General features: G+C 42.9%; 1 long non-coding RNA gene and 2 pseudogenes across 1 annotated transcript; 1 reads left to right on the top strand and 2 right to left on the bottom strand.

Annotated features, from left to right (window-relative positions):
* Positions 1-6,016: 6,016 nt before the first annotated feature.
* On the top strand, positions 6,017-8,741 carry Gm30880. Its single transcript, XR_378932.1, has 3 exons — positions 6,017-6,095; positions 6,637-6,638; positions 8,695-8,741. It is a non-coding gene; the product is annotated as a predicted gene, 30880 (long non-coding RNA).
* Positions 10,491-11,078, bottom strand: Gm8575 (predicted gene 8575; annotated as a pseudogene).
* Gm24669 lies at positions 18,539-18,635 on the bottom strand (annotated as a pseudogene).
* Between the last annotated feature and the right edge of the window lie 5,086 nt (positions 18,636-23,721).

The raw sequence follows: 23,721 nt of genomic DNA, 5'->3' as shown, positions 1-23,721 counted from the left end.
ACAACGGGGGGGGGGGAGGGAATCTGTACATTTTAGTAATGATCTTGCCTTACTAAATGTTTAAAGTGATTCATCTATGACATATGAACCATTTTCTTCCTTTTGAGCTGGTAAGAGCTAGAGTGTGCACACTTGTAGGGAAGGAACAGGCCTCCCTGGGCAGCAAATGCACACAGGGCGATATATGGGATAAAAACAAATTATGCAGAAATACAAGAATGGATGGTGCCCATTATTGCAGCACATGTCTTACACCCATTTTCAACAGTGCTGAATACGGAATATGAAGAAGGCCTTTCAAATGCCCCCTGCCCCCCCCCCTCCAGCATTAAGCCGCTCTGAGTTTCACTTGGCAGTGAAGCATTAAAGATATAGTGTTACCCTGGAAATATAAATTATTAATATATTCAACATTTTTGTCACTTCTCAACTGTTAACCAAATTAGACAAAACTTTCTTTTGCTAAGTAGATTTTCTCTTTAGGATTAGCTTTGGGAGTGTCATAGGGCCACCGCAGTTTTTAAAAAAGAGAGAGAGTCATTTACATATAATTTTGCAAACTTCCACTGGTCCATGACAGTCTTTGTACCTCAAATGTTGGTATTCGAGATTTCTTTTTTTTTCTTTCCTTCTTATTTAACTGTGGAGGATAAAAGCCTGCTTTGGATTTACAATGACTTTAGGATAAAAGTCTCTCTCTCTCTCTCTCTCTCTCTCTCTCTCTCTCTCTCTCTCTGTGTGTGTGTGTGTGTGTGTGTGTGTTGTCTTTTTTTTTTCCTGAAAATTCCATGCAAAAATTCCAATTCTTTAGGCTTCTCCAAAAGTCAACTGTGGAATATTGCATCTTTGCAATAGGCTGAAAACATCACTTCAAAGTGGAATGAATTCCCATTGCATAGTGACTTTAGGGCGCTCTATCACACTTCTTTTTCTGGTCACATACTCCCTCGCCCCAGCTTCTGCACTGCAGACCCACCCCTTCCAACTCTACCCCCCCCCCCCCGTCTGAGTTTCTTAGGCCCAATCCTACTCTTTCTTTAAGTAAGTTGTATAGTAATCGTTTCCAAGAGAGGCCCAACCAAACCCAGAAATAACAGAACACAAAAACCCCGTGGGTTTGGCTGGAGGTAAGCCATTGTGACGGCTCTGAAAGGGGGACCCTCTTGTTCCTTGGGCTTCATCCTTGAGTGGGCAAGAATAAATATAATCATCCCCATGAAATCAAAGGTTTTTCTCCAGAGGCCCGAGGAACAAAGCTCGTGGCTGGTGCTTTGGGCGGTCCCGTGGCTGCGAAGGCGCCCCAGCCACCCTGCAGAAAGGGTGGTAAATACAGAGCTCACTTGTGCTTCCAAGCGTTGTTGAACAAAGACGGCCCCATGTATAGTGGGGGAGCCCTTCTAGTCTGGGCTGCTGGATGCCAGGAAAGAAAGGTGAGAGAAATGTCCCCAAAGATAGGTTCTTCTCTTGTTTGTGTTTTGAATGAGTGAGATGATGACATAGATAGCAAGCCAAAATAAAAGAATAAATAGTAAGTAAGCCAGTGATAGATGATAGAACACAGAGATAGATAGATAGATAGATAGATAGATAGATAGATAGATAGATAGATAGATAGATGGGTGGATGGACGGACGGATGGATAGATAGATAGCATCATTAACTCAGGTACTCACAGCAACTAGGGAAACGGATTGAAAAACTCTTAGAAACTGGTAATGGATGTCTATACAGAGTCACACACCGAGAAGACTGTGTGTGTGGATCATCCATATATCAGGCACCTGATCAGTATTTGTGGAATGGCCGAAGGAATTAACAGCCCAGTAGAGCCGAATCTGTTAGAATTCTGAATCAAAATCTCTCAGATGTCTCCCTTAGATGTATCCATCTAGGCATCTGTGGCATAGTCTACACGCACACTGAAGGTTATCAGAGAAGGGCAATTAATTGCTCTGGGTCGTTTTTTCTTTTCTTACCTATGTTCTGACACTGGGAGACAATGCCTGCCTTGCTTGGTTAAGGTAATTAGCTCTTACTGTAGGCGTAGGTAACGGCACAGATGGCAATTCGGTGACTCAGGCTCAGAACTCCTGGGTTCCTGTCCTTTTGTGTGGAACAGCTACATGGCTGAACCGACCCAGACAGACTTGGCCCTGACTCCATTAGGTACTCAGAGGCTACTGTCTGAAGCCAGTCTCTCAATTTACACAGTACTATGGCTTCAGTAGGATGTACGTCTGCTGCATGGTCTGGGGCATGGAATACCCAACATGCATCTCTCATCATGCGGCTGCAATAGCTTGAATCTGAAATGTAGTCCAGGGCTCATATTTTGTTCACACACCCAGTCCTCAGCCGGGGTTACTGTTTTTGTTTTGGGAGGCTGTGGAACCTTTCGGAGATGGGTTCAGCTGAAGGAGGTGGGCTACAGGGGGCAGGTCTTCGGGATATGGTAAGCTCCCCTACTTGTTATCTTGCACTCTGTTTCCTGGTCTGCCCTGAGGTGAGCAGCTGCAGCCACACACTCCCAAGGTCATGACTCAGGCACCTCTGTCCTGCCCCACCCTCCTGTCACCACGTGCGGAGCCCTCTGCAACAGTGAGCTGAGCTTAATCTTACTACCCCTCTTAGGTTGCTTCTGCCCTCTACTGTGGTTATAGAGACACAAACGTAACTAACATGATTGCTATCAAGATTGAGAGGATTAGTATATTCAAAATGCTCTAGACAGCGCTAAAGATATAGTAGACATTCAATAAATGTTAGCTGTGGCCGCTGGCTTTTCCACCTGTGCCCTCGTACCCGAATAAAATCTCAGAGGCTTAATATTATTTATGAATGCCTAGGCTATAAGCTAGGCTGGTTTCCCAACTAATTCTTTTTAAAAAAAAATATGTATTTGTTTTATGTATATGAAAATTACAGATGCTGCAGAAGTCTGGGGAGATCCAAAGTCACTGCAGAAGTCTTAGGAGGATTAAGATATCCAGTGTTTATAGTGGTGGGTCCCTCCTGTAGCTGTCATCAGACACACCAGAAGAGGGCATCAGATCCCATTACAGATGCTTGTGAGTCACCATGTGGATGATAAGAATTGAACTCAGGACCTCTGGAAGGGCTGAGCCATCTCTCCAGACCACACCCCCCGCCCCGCCCCCGAAACCCCATCCGTTATTATCCCTTTTATTCTAACCTGATTTCAGCTATGTGGCTGGTTTCCTCTCCTTGTCTTCTTGCCTTCCACTCTGCCTAGTGGTTGAAAATTCCCATGCTGACTCTCTCAGCCAGAAGTCCCAGCTGGAAGTCTCACCTTCTAATCCTGCCTCTGTTTATTGGCCATTAGATTTTTATTGGCAGGTGGTTCTTCCTCACAGTACACAGAAGATTGTCCCTACAGCAGGCCCTATTCCTGTCTTTTCTCTTTCTCCCTCTCAAAGAATCAGAACCCTAGGGTGACCTCAAACTAAGTAACAAAATGTTCAGACAAATAGTGAAGTAAGTCTTTACACACACACACACACACACACACACACACACACACCCATGTTTCTTTAACAAACCTTTTCTTTGTTTAGGGAAATGGGTTAGAATTTGTAAATCTACCTCTGAAACAGTCTTTGGGCTATGGGCTATGGTTGTGCACAATTTCTAAAGGACTAAAGTTCTCCTTTAGGCAAGAATTGGTAAAAGCCACTAGCAAATTTTGAGTACTATTTCTCATCCCTTACAAATATTTCTGCTGGATGTGGTGGCACACGCCTTTAATGCACTCAGAGGCAGAGGCGGGTCAATTTCTGAGCTCAAGGCCAGCCTGGTCTACAGAACAAGTTCCAGGACATCCAGGGCTCACAGAGAAGCCCTATCTCAAAAATGTTTTTCTCCATGTTTCTTACATATTTTATACATAAAATTCTACATGAAGTTGCAGATATGGTTCAGTGGTTAAGAGCATTGACTACTCTTCCAGAGGTCCTGAGTTCAGTTCCCAGCAACCACACCGTAGCTCACAACTATCTATAATGGGATCTGATGCCCTCTTCTGGTGAGTCTAAAGGGAGCAACAGTATACTGACATATATAAAATAAATAAATAAATCTTTTAAAAAATTCTACATGAATACAGGATATTGCATGCCATCTAATAAATAATACATTGTATAGTAAGTGGTCATGGTAGTTGATATGGCCATCATTTTAAGCATTTATATTTTTAAATATTTTTGATTGATGCATAGTGATTTACTTATTTATGTTCATAAATGTGACATTTTGAATACACCTATACAGTGCATAACTGTGAAGAGCGAATGAAGTCCTGAGCAAATGTGTATTATTTGTCGGAGCACAGTCATGTCAAGGACCACAGTGTCTCAGACCCACGGAAAGGCAGGGCCTTCCCCTGGTCCGTGTACAGATCCTGAGGCACCATTGACCTTCAGCTAAAACCAAGGGTTGCGGTAACTATCAGCTACAGCTTCCTCTGCCAAGACAACTGCAACCTGAGACTGCTCCCCCAACAGAGGCCTCCTACTGAGCCTAGCTAACTGGACTCAGCTATAAATAACCAACCTACCTTGGAGGTTTATAGCCAACAGTAGATAGAAAACATACTGAGTTTTCCAGGCTGCTGGTGTGAGCCCATCAGAGCACAGAGCCCACCTAATCTTGGTAGGAGCAGTCTCTGTAGGGGAGGAATCTTTAGGCAGTAAACACCCAGGAGGAAAAAGCTATGGTGGACATTTTGCACACATGGTCGCCATTCACACACAGATCCAGAGGAGGGCTTTGCTAGCCCCCTGAGCCCTAGCTGAGGAAGGCTTTGCCACTTTCGTATGTTTGAGGCATTGTGGTTCTTGGCAAGGCCATGCCCATGTGAAGCAATGGACATCTCCACAGGACTTCACATACTTCGTATACCTGCTAATATTAGGTATCAATCTGCCTACATCCAAGCAAATATTCTTTACAAGGCAGGGTATAACACTGTAGCTCCTACTGTGCTTTTAATGAATATATAAGTTTGATTCAGAAGTGAATCGCTTCAAGCCCACTGTCCCCATTTGTTGAATTCCATCCTATCCCAAATCACAAAATGAACTTTTTTTTTTTTGGTCTCTTCTTAACACTTTTATCTAGATCTAAAATGGTTCTGAGCACAGAGGAGCAAATGAGTTTTATGTATTGGGTCAGTGTAAACCAGAACCTGTAGTTTTCACAACTAAGATCGGAGATCAACCTCCAGGCCTGTGTGTACTGAGCAGCATAGGCTTCTGAGAGCCGTGTGTGTGTGTGTGTGTGTGTGTGTGTGTGTGTGTCCATGTCCACATGCAGGTTTTCAGTCAGTGTATACATGGATGGAAACACTGAAGACAGAGGAAACAATCATCCACTGAAAACAGTAGCTGAGTTGGGTCTAAGAGTCATAGAAGAGACCAGAAGAACCAACTAGGAGCAACAGGCATTATTGTCGAGATGCATATGCACGTATCTTAGTCAGGGTTTCTATTCCTGCACAAACATCATGACCAAGAAGCAAGTTGGGGAGGAAAGAGTTTATTCGGCTTACACTTCCATGCTGCTGTTCATCACCAAAGGAAGTCAGGACTGGAACTCAAACAGGTCAGGGAGCAGGAGCTGATGCAGAGGCCATGGAGGGATGTTCTTTACTGGCTTGCCTCCCCTGGCTTGCTCAGCCTGCTCTCTTATAGAACCAAGACTACCAGCCCAGAGATGGTCCCACCCACAAGGGGCCTTTCCCCCTTGATCACTAACTGAGAAAATGCCTTACAGCTGGATCTCATGGAGGCATTTCCTCAACTGAAGCTCCTTTCTCTGTGATAACCCCAGCTGTGTCAAGTTGACACAAAACTAGCCAGTACAGCACGGCATAAATGATTTTTGAAGAGACTTTGGTAGAGCTGAGAGTAAGGAGGAGCCAACACCCTCTGAGATGGTCTCCATGCCTCCCCAACCCAGCATATTGTTTGGGGCTGTCAGACATCAACAGTCCATTTATCTCACAAGAGCCTCTGAAGTGGATTTTATTGCCTGCGCTTTGCTGGCGATGGCTGACTCGGAGAGCTGATCTGCCGACAGTGAGTATTTCATGGAGAGTTTTAATTTGAACTTGGGTCTGTTCCTTGCCAGTTCACACATTTTCTTAGTTGTTTTTTAATACAGAATCTTCTTTGTGTTGTGTAAAACTGTGGCTCACCATGACTTCAACACAGGACAGCTGAATCTCAGTGTATATACAATAGAAAACGCAATCTCTTGGGTTTTTTTTTTTTTAATTTGAACATACTATATGAAACTAAAACTAAAAAAAACAACAACAATAACAACAAACACACACAAACACACACACACACACACACACACATTTCTAAACTTGAAAACAAAAGGCAGGTACCATCTACAGGAATGAGCATAACCCAGACCTAGCCACAGGTGAAAGGCCTTTAGGCAGCCACTGAAATCAAGCTGATGTTTGACATGGGAATGACTAACAAGGATTTTAGGAATGTAAATTATGCATACCTGACAATAAAGTCCAGACATAAAGCAAATTGCAGCGCTGAATTGTAGGGCAAGATCGCATGGTAGGCAAGCGAATCAAGATAATAAACGCCCAAGAAGTCAACACTTGAGGGCAGGGGATGTAGATCGGTTTGTCAGAGTTCTTGGGCAGAGCTCTGGATTTGGTCCCCATCACTGCATAAAACCCAGGCCTGGTGTGCACACTGCCTTGATCCCAGCACCCAGGAGACAGTGATGGGAAGCTTAGAAATTCAGGGTCATCCTGGGCTATTGAGACCATGTTTCAAAAAAGAGTTCGATGCTTACCCATGGAATCTTTTATTGCTCAAGCAAAAGGAAGAACCTAAAAAACCTCACAGAGCAAATAAAACAGAAGGTTGCTACTTCTATATAGCCTCATCCCAACCACATACGCCTCTCCTAAATATGTAACATAGTCATCTTTTTCCTGTGCTGAAAAATAATTTTAGCATCCAAATGAATCTTTGATATATAGTTTAGTTTTTGTCTCACTCATTTAAAAACATCTGCTGACTTTTCGGTCACCGGATTCAGCTGTCCCTTGCCTCCTTTGCGATGTTACTTTGTTACAGCCACTGTGTTCCTGCCTTCTTATTCTTATTCTTTAGAGAACTTACTCAAAGTTCTCTGAAGTGTAACTTTGTATCCATTAAACACTTACATGCATTAAAAAACAAGGTCATCATGCCTTCTATTGTTAGTGTTTGTAGTGTAGGTCAATGACAATTTTATGTATATTATGAGTTAAAACAAATGAGGAAAATTGTTAAAGTCGTAGGGATGAAGAATTAGATGTGAGAAAATAGATACAGAAGTGTTAAGAAACAGTGTAACATGCAATGTCAAACATGAAATAGACACCGAAGCAGGAGATGTCCACTTTTGAAGCAGTTTCTGTATACCTGACCTGTGATCTTTCTCCCACTAGATATCATGAAGCCTGATTCTACTTTCCAGCTCCATAAACCTGACTCTCCTGGGGACTTCATTTAAGTGGATCCCTCAATATTTACTTTTTTCGTTTTTTTTTATATTTCTTTTTTTTTCTTTTTTTAATTTGGTATTTATTCCATTTACATTTCCAATGCTATCCCCAAAGTCCCCCACATGCTCCCCCACCCACTCCCCCACCCACCCACTCCCTCTTCTTGGCCCTGTCGTTCCCCTGTACTGAGGCATATAAAGTTTGCATGACTAATGGGTCTCTCTTTCCACTGATGGCCAACTAGGCCATTTTCTGATTCATATGCAGCTAGAGACACGAGCTCCAGGAGGGTACTGGATAGTTCATATTGTTGTTCCACCTATAGGATTGCAGATCCCTTTAGTTCCTTGGGTACTTTCTCTAGCTCCTCCATTGGGGGCCCTGTGGTCCATCCAATAGCTGACTGTGAGCATCCACTTCTGTGTTTGCTAGGCCCCGGCATAGTCTCACAAGAGACAGCTCTATCTGGGTCCTTTCAGCAAAATCTTGCTAGTGTATACAATGGTGTCAGCATTTGGAAGCTGATTATGGGATGGATCCCCGGATATGGCAGTCTCTAGATGGTGCATCCTTTCGTGACAGCTCCAAACTTTGTCTCTGTAACTCCTTCCATGGGTGTTTTGTTCCCAATTCTAAGCGCTTCTGTGGTTTTTAAAAGATTGACTCTAATGTGTGTGGGGTCATACCTCATGCAGTGGCTCTCATGCACATCAATACTCAGTGGACATTTCCGTGGACGTAGTCATCATTTGTGTATCATTGGAGCTATGGCTATTAATATTCCAAATATCAGTGCTCAACCAGATACGTGACTTGTAAATGTTTTCTCTATTCTATCAAATGTTTTCACTCTGTTGCTAGTGCCCTTGATACATGAAAGCTTTAATTTTGATAAAATTCCTTTTGCCTATCTTTTTCTTTCATTAACTGGATTTTTGGTGTCATATTCAAAAACTACTTTCATTTCTAACTAACTAACTAACTAACTAACTAACTATATATATATACATATATATATATATATATATATTTGTATATATAATTACATATATATGTAATTTTAAGATGTTTGAGAAAATAAAGCAAGCACAACATAAATGATACAATGCAAATACCTATACCTATAATCATTTTCTACCTTTTTACAGAAAAAACTTAACTGCTTCAACATTGCTGTCATTCCACTTCAGGCCCGGTGAACTTGTTTGACTTCATTCTTTATCAGCAATTTATTTAAGCAATAGTTCAGATAAAACGCCGAGACTCCTCCCCTCGCGTCTGAGTCTATAAAGCTCCAGCAATGAAGGAATCTGCAGCTTAGACCAAGCAAACCCACAAGGGCTTCTGTAGCACCCTTTGGAACTAGGGTGCTTCTGCCAATTCGAATCGCAAGGACTTGTATAGTCAGCCGAGAAGCAGCAGGGGGCGCTCGTGAGGCTTAGCGTTGCTCTTATTAACCATTCTCCCTCCCACTTCAGAACACTGCATCAAGTATAAAGTTAAAGGCGGACCCCAAAAGGAAGGGAGAAAGGCAGATGAGAAAACGAAAACTGCAATGAGAGGAGAAAATGGCTAAGATCGAGTTTGTAATAAAAGCAATACAACCAGTCGCCCACACCCACAGGCCCATCTCTCAGAGATTATTTTTCTGTTACTGGTGGTGGTGGTGGTGGTGGTGGTGGTGGTGGTGGTGGTGGTGGTGGTGGTGGTGGTGTGTGTGTTTAAACACCTGCCTCATCTCCCACATGTAATTGATCCCAATTCTAAGGTATTCCTCATGTGTTGAACTAGGTTGTCTGCTAACTTAACTTTAAAACGACTGCATCTACATTCTCTAAACATGTTTACAAATAAGAAGTGAAAGTCTTCCGGGAAAACTAAGCTGCACATCACAGAATAAAGGATATAGAAAATGCAATCCCTGGTCACTGGTGGGACTGACGGGAGGCAGGGGCCACACTCCTGAGTTTCAGAAGTAGTGTGAGAAGTCGGGGGTGCAGTGATGAAAGAAAATTTCCTGTCTGGAAAAAGTCACAATCGATGGTGCCCTGCTAGCCCTCTTCTACTTGGAACCTCACCCCGGGACCGAGGAATCAACACCTTTCTTCAGAGGTCTAAAGACAAGGCTCTGGAGCCTGGATCACTCCGGCAGCTAACTGAGCCATTCACCCGTCTACTCTGGGCATGGCAGGTCTTGTGCTCCGGTTCCGATCCACAAGAATTCAGAACTACAGCTGAGAGTCGAAAATCCTATCTCTTGAAGCAGCTGTCACCTCTCCCTGGGGAGCTGATATTAGCTTCTGGAAAGTGGGTATGTTTGGGAAGGTCACCCAAGTGTCTTACAGATCCAATGAAGTTCAGGGTCTTGTCTTTGTTTGTGGTCAGTGTTTCCTCTAGACCACAAATATCTCCACTTGATAGTTCAGGATGAACATCAAACCTGTGGCTAGATAATTGTGCTGTGTCGTGGGAAGTTGGAATAGGCTAGACATATAAGCACACAGAAATACATTCACAACATGGATTTATGCCTCTGGGTTCTTTGTCATGACCGTTTCTAGGGCATGAGAGGCATTGCTGTGAAGCAAAGTCCAGGTTTTCAATAAATGCCACCAAATAAACATATGCATCAATCGTGTATGAATTTGAATTGTGGTGTTTGTTTGTTTGTTTGTTTCTCAGAATTCACGTTTAATAGATACTTTTAAAACATTAAAAAAAAAAGAATTAACAGGCTGGTTTGTGTGACTGATGTAAGATGGTCTGCCTAAAACACAGCTCAGGCCATTACCAATAGCAGAAGAAAGGCTAACCATCCCCAGCCCTGTAGGAAAGGCTTATCTGGGATCACACCACATCATGTGTTTAAGCATGAATAGAATACAAGAGATTTTCTTCTGGCTGCTCAACACTGCCTGGCAGAAAAGTGGTCCAGTGCTCACTTTTGCTTGGAGAAATACCCTTTGCTCTTATTGACATCAGGCTTGGTGGTACCACTGCCAGGTTTCCAGCCAGCAAGGCACACTTCACCATGTTCGTCAGTGAACTGGAAGGTCTGGACTGGTCTCAGAATCACATCCACAGAGCGGCCAGAGGGAAGATAGTTTATCGTCATCTGTTGAAGGATATTTTTATCACCAATAACAAAGAGGCCCCTGAGAGAGATGCCTTCATCAGCCTCGAAGACTCCGTAGTCCTGAGCAATGGTGCACTTGGGGTCTGATATCAAGAGAATGCTCATGGGTCCCAGTGCTCCTTGTTTGTTGGGTGTGTTAATCCATGGCAGAAGTGAGAATCCATAGGAGCTCCAATCGCTTGGCAGTTGAGTTCTTAAATTCTTCTGCTCAATCACGGAGAGCAACGATCTCCGTGGGACACACAAAAGTCAAATCAAGAGGGTAAAAGAAGAGCACAACTTATTTCCCTTTGTGTTCACTTAGGCTGATATCTTTGAGTTGCCCATCTGGCACAACAGCTGTTGCTTTGAAGTTTTGGGAGCAGGATGCCCAGTGTTTGTATTTCCTGAAGACATCTTGCTATCAGCAGGGCTGAGCCACAGGCCTCACAAACAGAAACAACCTCGAGAATGCAGGAAGAGGTGTCCCCCCCCACCCCCGATTATTTTTTAAAATGATTTTATTTGTTCTCTCAAACAAGGTCATGCTTTAGTCATTATAAAGAGTACATCTAGCCAGGATGTGAAATGTTAAGCATGCTCTTACAAATAGGCTTTAAACAAAGCGAAGTTCTTCACCTCTTTATAAGGACACAGACCTTTTCCTGCGTAAGGTATCAAGTTCATCTTGCCTAAATCTTCAAATTATTTTGCTACTAGCTGATCGCTTTTGATAGTCAAAATTTGAAACTTATATTAAGCTATTTTAGGAACGAATAAAGAAAGCTTTGACTTATTTTCTAAGTAACCCGGTTTTAATATAAGGTGTCTCAGAAATAGTCACAAATGTTTGTTTAGGTTTTATAATATATTAGTCTTGACTAGGAACCCAAAATGATTGTTACAACCGATGATATTGTTCTCGAGGGATCATGGGACAACAGTAAACTCAACATGGGAGCTTTGGGGGGGGGGCGGAGAGAGATTATCCAACTAAGTGTCAAAACAAGGAAGGGTAGAGCCGAGTGTCACCGGCTCTCTAGGTCTTGATTTCCCCTTTAGTAAAATAAGGAGTTTAGCAGGTGTATAGTTTGGTCTTCATGTGGATTCGGAGCAGGGGTTATCCCGAAAGCTGTTGCCTGAATGAGGGGTGGGATATGGTCTTCTAGCTGCTGCCTTGTCTAGCCTCAGTGAGAGAAGATTCACCTAGCCTCAGATTTGATGTGTGTGTGTGTGTGGGGGGGGGTTGGAGGGGATACTGTGGGCTCCCTCCCATACAGAGGAGAATGGGAGGGGGAATAGGGGAAGGATTTTGAGAGGGGATGACTGGGAGGGGGACAGTGAGTGGAATGTAAAGTGAACAAGTAAAAAAATTAATAAATTAATTTTTTAAAAATAAGGGGTTTAAGTTCCATGACTCTAAATTTAATATCTCTGCTAGGGCAAGCGGTCACCTTAGAAACTCTGTTAGACCACATGAAACATAGAGAACACGGTTTTAAGCATCTACAATGATACATTTTCTATCTATCCATTACCTATTCATCTTGGAGACATGATCTCACTCCATGAGAGAAGGGCCCCAGATGCGTGGTCCTCAGCTCTGCCTTCCAAGTGTTAGGACTGTGAGCACACACTACTGTGTTTGTCCCTGTGACCTGAACTTAGAATTAAGTATATTTATTCTAGTTGGGCTAAGTCTTTTTTATTAGGTATTTTCCTCATTTACGTTTCCAATGCTATCCCAAAAGTCCCCCATAGCCTCCCCCCACCCACTCCCCTACCCACCCACTCCCACTTTTTAGCCCTGGCGTTCCCCTGTACTGGGACATATAAAGTTTGCAAGTCCAATGGGCCTCTCTTTGCAGTGATGGCCGACTAGACCATCTTTTGATACATATGCAGCTAGAGTCAAGAGCTCCGGGGTACTGGTTAGTTCATATTGTTGTTCCACCTATAGGGTTGCAGATCCCTTTAACTCCTTGGGTACTTTCTCTAGCTCCTCCATTGGGGGTCCTGTGATCCATCCAATAGCTGACTGTGAGCATCCACTTCTGTGTAGACAGCTATATCAGGGTCCTTTCAGCAAAATCTTGGTAGTGTATGCAATGGTGTCAGCGTTTGGAGGCTGGTTATGGGATGGATCCCTTAGTTGGGCTAAGTCTTAAAGAAGCTGTGGTGGTGGTGGGAAAGCTGATGGGATTTGAAATATTCCTTGTGACAAACAAGCAAGACGTTAATAAAAGCGGGCTATCAGTGTACATGCCGGATAAACAGCTCTTAACCATAAAATTGTAATAGCTGTTGGTCAATAGCAGTGTCCTGATGGCATATAGAAATACTTACTCTGACAGAGGCTTAATAAAAATAGCCTCTGTCAGAGTCCTTTCATGTCGCAGGATTTTCCCTGTCCAATTATATTAGTGCAGAGGAGGCCTGTGATTGGACAGGGGAAAGGGAGGAGGAGCTAAGAGTTGCAGAGACAGAGAGCATCTCAGGGTAGGAGGGAGAAAGATGATGGCTGCAGACGTGAACCCGTGTGACGTTTACCAGCCACAAGTAGCTGTGGTATCGTAAGGTTAGATTAATCGGGATAAAGCTTTTATCATTATCAATTGGCTCTGAAATTTTTGTATCGGCATTTTGTAAATTGTGATATTGTTGATACATACATCAGATTGGTTAATTAAGCTTTAAGAGTCTTGATTTTACAGGGTTACTGGATATTGTGATATGCGACCCCGAGGTAGGCGGTTCCATTTAGTTACTGGAATAAGGGGTTGCTGACTACGTGGGTTATGACTAAGGAAGTACTAGAGGCTCCCGGGACAAGCGAGCCAGATGCTGCGGGGGCTCGCTGGAGAGTTACTGGCGGCAGCAAGAGCCTGGGAACACTAGCATGTGTGAACTCTTTACTATTGGCTACACCAACCACCAAGCGAGCTGCTGCCAGCAAACTAACAGGCATAGAGGCTACCCGGCTCTTTCCTTTCTCATCGCTGACCATGCCTATGGCAAGGAAGAAGCCTACGTGTGCCATGTGACCCTCCCCTGGGCAGGCAGGATTCCAGTCCGTGCTCTTCAGCTTCCTATGAGTGTGACAAATAACTGAGGCAATCAGCTTAGGAAGAAGAAAGGTTTGTCTTAACTTATGTGGAGTTTTCATCCTGGGGTTGTAGTCTCGCTGTTTCAGGGCCCATGGGAAGTAGTGCATCATGCTGGAATCACAGGATAGAGTAAGGTGCTCATGGCTTAGGGATCAGGGTAAACAGAGATGGAAAGAGGAAGGGGCTAGAGTCCCATTCTCTCCACTAAGGGCATATGCCTTCAGTCACCTAATTTCTTCTCGCTAGATCTCACCTCTTAAAAGGTTCTAAACACACCCAAATAGTGCCATCAGCTAATGACCAGGGCTCAGAGTAAGGACCATTCAAGTAAAGACTTGAAGGCCATTCAAGTTCCAAACTACAACATCACCTGTGCATACACACACAGACACACTGTTGCCTTGTCACCACGGCCTCCAAATTACAGATAAAGCTGTTTCTGTGGTGAAGCTCAGGTCTTTCCTCACCCACCTTCTTCGTCTTTGGAAACTTTAGTTTCTTTGGAAAGTTAGTTATGTCAAATGATGGTTTGCTGGGGCACACAGGTGAAAGGATGTTTTGCTGGATCAGACATGGGAAGGGACTTGTGATGAAGGAGTGTAGATATGACCCCACAGAGCATGGGAGACAAGCACTGAGCATTGGTTTGGTTTGCTTCTCCTTGCTAATCTTTGCTAGCAACATGCATGCACTGGTTCACCTTACATAGCATTGCTGAGCTCAACCTCTGGTAACAACACCATTGAGAGAAACTTGGCCAAGAACTGCTAGTGAGGTTCCTGAGGCAGTTTGCTGTTTCCACGGCCAGATGCAGGCTGGTTGGTGAGCCTTTCTGTTTCTTCAGAATTGACCTACAGCTGCTGGTTCGTGCCTGGTGTCTGTCTGCCTGGAGGACTGCCCTGCAGCCGCTGAGTCATATTTGATGTTTGCTATGGGTCAGAACTGCTGAGAAAGAAGATCAGGCTTACCCCCAAAGAATTCCTGCTAAGCAGGTCCACTTCCCCCATATCCTAATATCTTCCACGACCTCTGCTGAGTGGTGGGCTATAGGAGAGGTTGAACCCTTATTAAAAGTAGGTAGAAAACAAAAACTGGATGCAAGCCAAGGAGGAGGCTTAGCATACAGATAGCAACCTAAATAAAATCAAGTGTTTTTTTTTCCCAAAAAGTAAAAAAAAAAAAAAAAGTTGCAAAAAATGTATGCCTACAAAGGTATGTTAGTATGTTCTCTAGAGTAACAGAACTTATGGAATGAATCTCTCTCTCTCTCTCTCTCTCTCTCTCTCTCTCTCTCTCTCTCTCTCTCTCTCTCTCTCTCTCTCAGCTGCTGTCCAGCTAATTCAACAATGGCCATCTGTGAACTGAAAGTCCAGGAATCTATAATTGCTCAGCCCACAAACTGGACGTCTCATCTGTTTTTCTGTAGATGTTGGAATCTCAAAGAAGCAGACTCCAATGCCAGTGAAGGGATGGATGTGCCAGCAAGGCGAGGGCAAGCAGGCAAAGAATGAAACCGTCCTTTTTCCATTGTCCTCCACTATGCCTCCCAAGGACAGGGACCATTATTATTTACTTTGAGAGCAGATGAGATGTTCCTGCTGTTGAATTAAAAATAAGTTAATACACTAAAAGCCTTTTGAAAAACTGTATAGAAAGCTACTACTGTAGAAACTTCTTAAAATATATCCATATATAAGATGAATTTAAGTACAGTCACCATATAATGAGGGGGATGCTGCTCCAACTAAATGCCTTTTGCCAACAAGTAAACCTCCAATGCCAGAAATGAGTTATATCATTTTCAATCATTGGCCCAAGGGACCCCAGGGAACCACCCCCCCAATCACCAATCATCATCATTGCCAAGGTTGCTGGTTACCCTCCATTACCTGACTATAAGGCCCTGCGCTGAAGACACCATTTATGTCGCTGAATGTGGACAAATGGAGCCGGTGCACAGCTGGAAGCTTCACACACACACACACACACACACACACACACACACACACACACCGCTGACTAGTGTCTGTGGTGCTGAGAGGCACTTTGCATGCTACCAGGAGAGAACGTTAATGATCAGTATCACCTAGAGACACATGACAGCCATCTGCCTATAAGATAGGCCAGTGCACTGGTGGCACAAAAGTTATGGCAATAGCCAACCTTTTTTTTAAAAAATTGAATTTAAGGCCCACTCCATGAGATGGAATGCATACCTGATACAACGTAAATGGCCAGGATTCTGAGGCTAAATAGGTCATAGGCCTAGGGGAAAATCTATTACTTATGAAACTAGGCATACAATGGTCATTCAGACTTCATCAGAGTTTCTCCTTGCAGTAGATGGGAATTAACACAAAGACTCATACGTAGACAACTTGCAGAAAGTGAGAGACTTTGGATAACTATGCCCTAAATGTGATGTCTTTATTAAACTCTTCTCCCCAAGACTCAGGGATCTATGTGGAGAGGACGTGGGAAGAGTCTAAGAGCCGGAGGTGGTGAGTGATTTCAGGAAACATCTTCCTGACACGCCAGAGCTGATGTACATATGAACTCACAGAGACTGTGACAGCATGCACAAGGCCTGCATAGGTTCAAACCAAAAAAAGAAAAAAACCCTAGCACAAAGAAGAGGAAAATTGTCATCCCTAGCCAAAAGCTCTTTGCAATTGATACCTTCTGGGAAGATCAGTTTCCCCCGACAGAGGGTGATAATGTATACAGCCACCCCACTCAAGAGCAGACCCCGTGCCCAAGAGGAGATGCCCAACACAAAAGAGATCCCATGGTTTTGTGTGTGCATTTGTGTTTGTTTGTTTGTTTGTTTGTTTGTTTGTTTGGGGTATTTTTGTATTATTGTGGTTTTATTTGTTTTTATTTTTATATTTTTGTTGTTGTTTTCTGAGAGAGGAAGAGAAAAAACACAAAGTTGGGGTTGTAGGGAGGTAGGGAAAGATTTTGGAGGAGTTGTGGGAGGGGAAAGAATGTGATGAAAAGATATTATGTGGAAAAGATTTTAATAAAAAAAGAGTAAGTTAAGGTTCTAGGTAGATGCAGAGTGGGAAGGTGTGGTCAGGATAGATGTATGCATGTGTGAAATGGTAAAAGAACAAGTACTATTCTTTTTAATTATGTGTCTATTGTGCAGATGAGTGCAGGTGCCCACCGAGCCCAGGAGTGACCAGTTTCCCTGAAGCAGGAGTTACAGGCGGTGTGATCCATGCAATACGGGTGCTGGGGACTGAACTCAGGACTTCTGTAAGAGTAGCACACACTCCTAACAGCTGGGTTTCTCTCCAGCCTCGGAAAACTACTCTTAAAGAATAATTAAAATAAAAGTAAACTAAATCCAACCGGACATGGGTAGATTGACAAATTTTCAAGTGTTCGGGGGACGACTAAGAAGCAATTTGAGAAGTACAAATGCCCGACTCCTTCAGATTATACTTTCCCCCAAAATTCTGAAGGACAAAGACACACAGCAAATAAAGAACCCAACTAAAGATGAGCTCCTGTAAGCTACAGAGGCCCCACGGAACCTCCTGCTGAGTTTGTGAGTCTGAACAGATGAAGCAGGAAAGATGAGAGTATCCTATATGTGTGCACATGTGTGAACATGAGTGTGTACAGGCACATGTGTGTATGAGTGTGTACAGGTATGTGTATGTAGATGGTATGTACAGGCATGTGTGTGTGTAGATGAGTGTGTACAGGCATGTGTGTATAGATGAGTGAGGATAGGTATTGTATGTAGATGAGTGTGTACATGTATGTATATATAGATGAGTCTGTACAGGCATGTGTGTAGATGAGTGTGTACAGGCATGTGTGTATAGATGAGTGTGTATGGGTTTGTGTATATAGATAAGTGTGTACAGGCATGTGTGTATAAATGAGTGTGTATACATATTGTGTAGATGAGTGTGTACAGCCATGTGTGTGTAGGTGAGTGTGCATAGTTATGTGTGTGTAGGTGTTGGGGGATGCACATGTGTGAATGTGGAGGTCAGAGGTTACCCTCAGGTGGTGTTCTTCAGGAACCACCATCTTGTTTTTGGAGATAAGGTCTCTTGGCTTGCCTAGGGCTCGCTGGTTTGGTTTTTCAGGCCAGCCAGCAAGCCTCAGGAATCCGAGTCTTCCCAACAGTAGGATTCCAAGCTCAGGCTTCCAGGTTCTGCTCTGTATGTGGGTGATGGGAATCAAACTCAGACCCCAGCCATCTCTCTAGTCACTATGGAATTTGCTGTTGTACACGGTTGATGGAATCTTTAGGCTAATGATGCTCATTTTCCAGGAACTGGTGTCCCTTAGTCAGCTTATATTTATTCCTAACTGTTTCCCTGACAACTCCCACTTTTTGTCCGAAGAAGTTATCACAAAGATGCCCTCAGGACACAAGAAAATTAGAGGACAGAACTTATAACAAAGTAGAAGAAAGCTTATTTACTCTTTTGTCCACAACCAAGGAGAAAAATATTCTTAGTTTCTCTCCTCCCTTCCTATAACAGTGTTAGGATTTGTGGGAAAGTTCAAGAGTCAGGAGTTACGCATATATGGATGTAGCTGGCAGGCAGGTTATCCATCCTTTCTTAGTGAATGTCGGGTGACTTTCCTGGTACCCAGGCCAACTGAATTGTTTCCATTCTCAGTACTGAGCTCCAGGGGAATTTTAATTCTTTAGAGACCATGGTTACACTAGTCTTAGGATATGGGTGGGAAAGTATTTTAAAGGGCAATGTTGTATTCATAACCTATAATCTATTTTTTTAAAATATGGAATGCTTCACTAATTTGCATGTCATCCTTGCTCAGGGGCCATGCTAATCTTCTCCAATTTTAGTATATGTGCTGCTGAAGCGAGCACTATAATCTATTTTCTAATGATTCGGCCAGCGATAGTCTAGTCATTATCTGTCAGTCTATCTATCTATCTACCTACCTATCTATCTATCTATCTATCTATCTATCTATCTATCTATCTACCTATGTATCATCTATCAATCATCTAATCTATCATCTATTATGTATAATTTATCTACCACATAACTATTATTTATTAACTTTTAGTTTTGCTTTCTGTTACTGAGATAAAACACAACAATTAAAGACAGTTAGGGAGAAAGGGTTTCTTGTTGTTGTTTTAAGCCATAGTCCTGGGTTACTGTCCATCATTGTGAGAACGATGTGTAAGCCCAGTCACATTATAACCAAGAACTTGGCGCTCAGAGCCGTGGGAAGCGCTACCAGAATTGTTGGCAGCTCTGGTGGGGGACGTTGGGGGTGGCTGGAGAGACAGCTCAGCAAGTAAAGAAAACTTAACACCTAAGGGGGATCCCCAGAACCCACGCAGCGGGAGGAGACAACTGCCTCTTATAAGCTGTCTTCTGACCTCTGTATGTGATATGACATACCATGCACCCTCACACCCACACGTAAAATAAATAAAAATTTTAAAAATATGGGATGAGGAACTGTGGGAGGGCCGACCAGGATGGGGTAACAACTGGACCTTTAAAAAAAAGTAATTTAAAAAATAAAAAATAAATAAGTAAAAGGGGAAAAAATTAAAAATAACTGGTGGAGGATGCTGAAGAGCTACTTTAAATAATCATGAGTTTTGTAATAAAAGCAGAAGTGAAGACTTTAGCTCCCACTAATTCAGGCTGTTTTATTCAACCAAGGTCTTACACATTTTTGTTTTTTCATTTACAGACCTGACGTTTTGGCTAGGGATAGAGTAACCAGGGTGAGGCAGGCTGACTATAAAAGAAGGACCCAATCTAGAACTAGGGGATCCCAGATACTGGAGAATTAGGTAGGATTCCGGCTACCTAAGTAAGCAAGTTAAAGAAGAAATGAGCCTTCCTCCCCGCAGAGACTAACACCCTTTGCTGAAGAGCACAGAACAGCAGCCATCCTGTGGGTGGCCAGGTGCCAGGAGCCTGGTGCTGTTATTGGCCCAGCAGGGTTAAAGGAAAGATGGCTCAGGAGACCTGCTGCAGGCACACCCAAGCACACTGGATCAAGAGGCTACAAAAAACAGGATATCCCTTAATGAGTTATTTTTGCGCTTGGTTAAGCCAAAAGCCTCCTCAGGAGGCTGGTGACTAAAAATAACCTTACCATTGTATGGAGCGATGGCAAGTGCTCTCTCTCCGTTCCAGGGGATGCGTAAAGAAAAAAAAAAAAAAAGAAAAAGAAGGTCTTCCCAAGTCTTCACGAGAGATGTAGATTTTAGGGTGACCCTAGGTCATACAGAACTAATCAAGTGAAATCAATAAGAAAATGACCCTGACAGTCAGCAAGTATTTGAAGACTTTATCAAAAAGAATTAGCAATGGGCAAACTCACTGGGTGCTTCGAAGGACCAAATCTGCAAGGTGGCATTGTGTGGCTGGGATTAAATTATTTATTCATTGTTAATTTATTTATTTATGTATGTGCAAATGACTTTGCTGCTGCAGGTGCTCCGGGCACTGCTGAAAAGCCTGGGTTTTTATGTCCAGGCCTAGAATATTGGTCCATTTAACTCATTTATCCCTTAAGGCGATCAGGGCTGACTCTTATCTATGGGGAGAGGAGGGAAACCATATGTGTGCAGGGAATGATGCAGGACCTGGGCAACAGTAAGGACCCACACATTTCAGATTCATGCAAGTCTCTGGGGAAAGCGCCACACAGTGTAATGCCCAGTGAATTAGCAAATGAATGCTTGTGTCAATATGAGAAAAGAAAAAAAAACCCTGATTACTTTAAACAGATAAAAACCCTCCAGGGAACTCTAGAAAATGCAAGCTCTTTTTCTTTGCCTTTTGGCTAATTTAATTTAATTTTTAAAAGAGGATCCAGAGTATCTGAACTTCCATGAAACTTACACATACAAAGAAAAAAGAGGGGGTCTAATGGATCCTTGATTTTGTACATGGGTTGAAATTGTCTCAGTGGTTACTGGGTGAAACAAGATCGTTTCAGGCATTCTCTGGTGGCGTTCACTATTCAGTCATGGCCTGCCCAAACTGAAAAGTAAAGAATCTATCGTTACCTTCTAGACACGCCCAAGGAGTAAAACAGATAAAGACTCTATACGAATAATAACAAAGTCGAATGTAGGGGAAACCTAGAGGTGAAATCAAATCATGCTTTTATTTTCTCTAGGTTTAGGCAAATAATGGTCACCCCATGTTCTTGTTGACCCAGCACCATGGGATGCTGGGCAGGACATGACCTCTGGGAGAAGAGAACACAAGAACTCAGCATGATGGTTTCAGAGAAGAAATCGCCAGGAACATCAGCCCAGTGAAGGCTCCCTACAGGAGTAAGACCCCCCTGACTCTTCAAAGAGAGGCGTGACAGCAAGGTCCCTGGAGGGACACTAGTGTGAATCGGTCAGGGTGCTTTGTAAGTGTTTGACTTAGGACACACAGCCTTTGGCAATACAGAGCTGCACAAGTGTCAAGGTGCTGCTTCACTTGAGATACAGAGAGGTAAACTTCCCTGGGAGTCGAGGGTGGGGATGAGAAAAGGCAAAAGAACCATCGAACTCAATAGCAGGATTTTCTTCCAAGCATTTGGTTGTTTATGATCCTAAAATAGGATATATTAGCATGGAGATGCAAAAATTAACAAATTCTAACCGAGACAACTTTTCCAGGTTTCAGTATTAATTCAGTGCTCCCTGCTTGGATAGTGGTAAGTATTATGACATTAAGCACCTATTGCTGGAAGAACAGAAAGCTAGGGACAGTGTCGGGGAGGACCATGAATAAGGACAATGACATATGTGTATGAAAATGCTGTAACAAAATCTGCTGCTTCCCATGTTGATTAAAAACAAAATAAAATTAAAAAACTCTTCAAAATAACGTATCTTCATAATCCTCCCTGGGCTTGCCTAGCCAGATCTAGCCAGTCTGAGGTTGGTAACTGCCACCCCAAACATCTGATCTCAAGTCTTGAGGTGTGTTTTCAACTTCTGAATGTCCATAGTCAATGTTTGTATCTGAAAACCCTGTTTTGTTTGAGACGCACTGTCATTCAATACAGACCTAGGGCTTCCCTGGCTATGCTCTCATTTGCAGTATGGTTAGCGCTTGATGTCATGAAGTTGCCTCTTCAATTTTTACCAATAATGAATAGACAAGCCCTTCTTCCCATTATTCCAAATTAATAAGCATATTATTTTAAGACCAGAGAGAACAGAAGAATAAAATCAAGATCTATGTTATGCCCAGAAACACAATAATTTACTACTCTTGATACCTAATGTGTGCTCTAGGACTACTTTTTAAGTAAAACTTTTAAAAAGGTTTTAAAATTATTAATTATGTATATATAATACATAATTAATATATAATTAATAGGTGCCAGGAACTGACCTCAGGTCCTCTAACAAAACAGTACATGATTTTAACTGCCAGACCATCTCTCCTGTCCTTAGGATAATCTTATTTTTAAAATCAACACAGGGCTGGAGAGATGGCTCAGTGGTTAAGAGCTCTAACTGCTCTTCCAAAGGTCCTGAGTTCAAATCCCGGCAACCACATGGTGGCTCACAACCATCCGTAATGAGATCTGATGCCCTCTTCTGGGGTGTCTGAAGAAGGCTACAGTGTACTTATGTATAATAATAAATAAATCTTTAAAAAAAAACAAAAGCAAACCTAATCCAGGGTTTTAAAAATATCAACACAGTAATACCCTTTAGAATGGACTGGCGAGATGGCTCAGCGGGTAAGAGCACTGACTGCTCTTCTGAAGGTCCTGAGTTCGAATCTCAGAAACCACATGGTGGCTCACAACCACCCACAATGAGATCTGACTCCCTCTTCTGGTGTGTGAAAAGGCAGCTACAGTGTACTTATGTATATTAATAAATAAATCTTTGGGCTGGAGCGAGCAGAGTTGACCAGAGTAAGCGGGGCCCATCTGAGTGAGCAGGGTTGACTGGAGCGAGCATAGGTCCTAAAAATTCAATTCCCAACAACCACATGAAGGCTCACAACCATCTGTACAGCTACAGTGTACTCACATACACAAAATAAATAAATACATCTTTTTTTTAAAAAAGGCCCTTCAGAGAATAGTTTATTATCAGAAAGGAGTTAGCCAAGATGAAGTTACAAGGTCTCAAGTGCCAATTTGACCAATGACAAGCCATGTCACTGATGCTGTTTGTAATGTGTTAGTATAACCTTTCAAACGATACTCACAGCCTGAACCCTGAATGTTATCATTAAAGTATTTTGCTTTTGAATGGAATATTAGAGGACCTCCTCCATTAACCACTCATGCAGAACACCCAAAGGTGCTCTGACTTTGTGATGCCTTATCATGTGATTCAAGGACAGTTAAAGAAACTCAAAAGTTGTCCTTTGTGGATCCTGACATGACACAGAGCATCTAGGACAGGAAATCTATCAGGTTGAGTGTGCCCACTTGGTTCAAACACGCACAGTGTTCACCTTCTTTATAATAACGGCAGTAAGCCACATCACCAAGAGATATTGAAATCTTAGAGTTGTGCTAAGCAATCTCTGTAGAGACATGTTTCTCATCCTGGGTCGTGACCCCTTTGGAGTTCAAACAACCCTTTCACAGAGGTCACCTAAAACCACCAGAAACACAGATATTTACATTATGATTCATAACAGTAGCAACATTACAGTAATGAAGTAGCAAAAACATACTTATGGTCAGGGGTGGGGGGTCACCAATACATAAGGAACTGTATGAAAGGGTCGCAGTGTTAGGAAGGCTGAAAACTGCTGCTCTAGAGTGTCTCGTTTCACATCTGTCTCTCCCAGAATACTTTATATCTGTGAGGTGGGTGTGATTATTTCCATTTCTCAATGCAGAAAAGTCATCAACAAGGCAAAGTGACTGGTCCCCAGCCAGTAACAGCAAACAGCCGGATGAGGCTGCTCTTGTCTTCAAGGGAAGGGAAGAATTCC

This window comes from Mus musculus, chromosome 8 (genome assembly GCF_000001635.26).
Source record: "Mus musculus strain C57BL/6J chromosome 8, GRCm38.p6 C57BL/6J".
NCBI lineage: Eukaryota > Metazoa > Chordata > Mammalia > Rodentia > Muridae > Mus > Mus musculus.
Note: the sequence above shows the minus strand (reverse complement) of the source record. Positions and strands in the feature narration are given on the sequence as shown.